We start from the raw sequence: 2,766 nt of genomic DNA on the forward strand, positions 1-2,766 counted from the left end.
AAGGCCCTAGCGCGTTAGGGGCGCTAGCTGTAAAGACATGGCTAAGCGTGGTTTAACCCCGAACTTAGCGGAAAAAGACCAAATTCGAAAATTTTATGCAAAGGCTTAATAACTACTTACAATTACACAAATAAAAATTAAAGACATGGTATTGCTAACATGACGCGCTAGCAATTATCATTAGGCATGTTAGGATGCCCACTGCCTTTTAACTGCCCCTTGTATGGCTTAGTGCTAATGCTGATTTAGTGGATAATTAGTCACTAAGCAACTAAAAAATTACAAACCATGTAACATTAAGCAGTCCTGTTTGGCTAATAAACGATGTTTAAAAATGAGAACTATGTGGACGTGTGGCTTTTTGAATACATACTCCCCGGCAAACAGCCCCCCGTCACTCTGGCTGCGAGCTGCAAAGTTTCCGGCTACTGCGAGGACATTTAAGTTGTGTAGCTGTAGCTAGCGATTATACATGGGCGGGCAACGGTACTGCGGACATCACAAAAAAAAAAAAGAGCTAAGCCACCTGGTTAAAAAAAGATGGGCTAACATCGTCAAACACGGGTAATTTTGCCTTTTGCGTGTTTCATGGCATTAATTAGGCATTTTCTCGCCCTGTGTCGAACAATAATAGAGCCCCGCCGGACTCGATCGCACCCCCCACGCTCCACACCCCAACAAATTATAATATCAAACGTGACGTCTTGATCCCGAATCGAGTGCTAATTACTTTTCTAAGAGATTCGCGTGTTTTTTTCGCGAATTTATTTGGAAAAACGCGAAAATTGCCATAAGGAATGAATGGGGAGGCCTGAAAAAAAGTAGAAATTTCAACAGACTTTTCAACAATGAACTGCCTGGCAGACTTTACTCACATCATTTTCACCGAGAGACTGCATGTGAACTTTAAAAAACGAGGTATGCTTCCGCGTATCTTCTTCAGGGATTCACAACACTCATCGACAGCTTTTACCGGTGTTTTAAACTATCAGGGGCTCAAGTTGAGCAGGTTTTAGTCAAATTTCCTGGGTTAGAATGGGTGTGTAAGGTGGCAGGAATGTTTGTGCTGTGTGTGAAGTGGATGACATAGCAGCTAGTTGAGAGCAGGGAAAAATCAGTGAAAAAATAAAACGTTTCGAACTACTGTTGGGCCTCACAAGCCCCTACAGACAAACGATTTATACATAGAAAACCGTAGGAAAATTTGTCGTCGTTACATCCATTGCCCTGCTAAAACTGTCAGATGGAAATCGTTTTGGCGGAAATGCAAGATGCGGCACAACCCCCCATCCATCCACAGCCCATAGGCCGCGCATGTTAAAAGGGGGGGAAAATGTTGCTGGAGAAAGCAGAAGAACCTTTCTCTGAATCGCTCTTAGACACATTTCTTCACTTATATATGACACAAAGAAAGATGTAGACGTCAGGAAGGGCACTATGATCCCCAGTGATTTCGGTTCAATGAATTGGAATTACGGTTTGGCCAGAGTCCCCCTCTTCGATGGGGTGTCTCAGCATTTTTCCATCTCTCTCCTGTCAGATTTTCAATCTGGCGTTCAACGGCAACAGTGGTAAAGCCCAGTGGCCATTTGAGCATTTATGTGGCTTCATTTGAACTTGTCTGTGTAAAATGCGCAGACAGACAGCAGAGCGCTAGCACATTAGCGCTGCTGTAAAGACATGGCTAACTGCTACATAGCGGCATTCTAAAATTATTGCAATGATCAGTGCTAACTGTTAATTGAACATCTATGTTAAAATGCAATGGTAATACATTTGGCCACTAAGAAATTAGAAATACATGACATTGCTAACAGTGCCGAACATGTTTTAGGCAAGGATCCTAGTGGCTAATTAATATTAGCCACTAGAATTAAATACCTGTTAATGTTAAAATGCTAATTTAACATGCTAATTGTTAGCTCTAGCACGGTAGTGTAACACTACCGTGTTAACAGTATATCATTAACGCAATAAGTATTATATACATGCCAATCACACAGGCTAATGTAAACTGCTAATGGTAACCGGCTAATGCTACTACTTGTTGAGCCCTAAGAATTAATACAGTTCTCTTGCCAACGATGCTAATGTTAACATGCTAATGTTAATTGCTAGCACGTTAAAAAAAAAAAGGTTTGCTACCACTAAGTTTAAATGTGCCTGAGTTTTTATATTTTATTTCGATATATATATATAATATTATTATCTGTAATCAGATATTTTATTTTAGATTTTATTTTATTTTTGATATTGGGCTGCTCCAGACCAGGGGGAAACCAATTTTCGTTTCATCCGCATGTTTAATGTGTTGCACATGACAAATAAAACTCCTTGAATATAAATTTTCATCACTAAGAATACATGCTAATGTTAACATGCTAATGAAGCTAGCCGTCAGTGCGAGCCTAAGGGGTAGTCACAGAAAAGACAGGCGAAGGTTAAGAGGGTGAGAGGAAGGGGTAGGGCGCCAAAGACAGCAGAGCAGCGGCGCGTTACAACTAGCGGTAAAGACAATGCTAACGGCGAACAGCCTATAATTGCGAGCACGTTAGTCGCAGCCACGCAGGTCAGTCACGGAAGAAATACAGGTAATGGGAATAGGGTCAGAGTAATTGTTAGTGCGCCAAAGACAGCAGACAGCTAGCGCTTAACACGAGCTGTAAAGACTGCTAACTGGTAACATTAGCAGCCAAAGCTAAATACTAACTGCAAATGGTAATTGCTATGCGGGTCAACACTACAATTAACGTTAGCCACTAGACT

This window comes from Larimichthys crocea, unplaced genomic scaffold, assembly GCF_000972845.2.
Source record: "Larimichthys crocea isolate SSNF unplaced genomic scaffold, L_crocea_2.0 scaffold532, whole genome shotgun sequence".
NCBI lineage: Eukaryota > Metazoa > Chordata > Actinopteri > Sciaenidae > Larimichthys > Larimichthys crocea.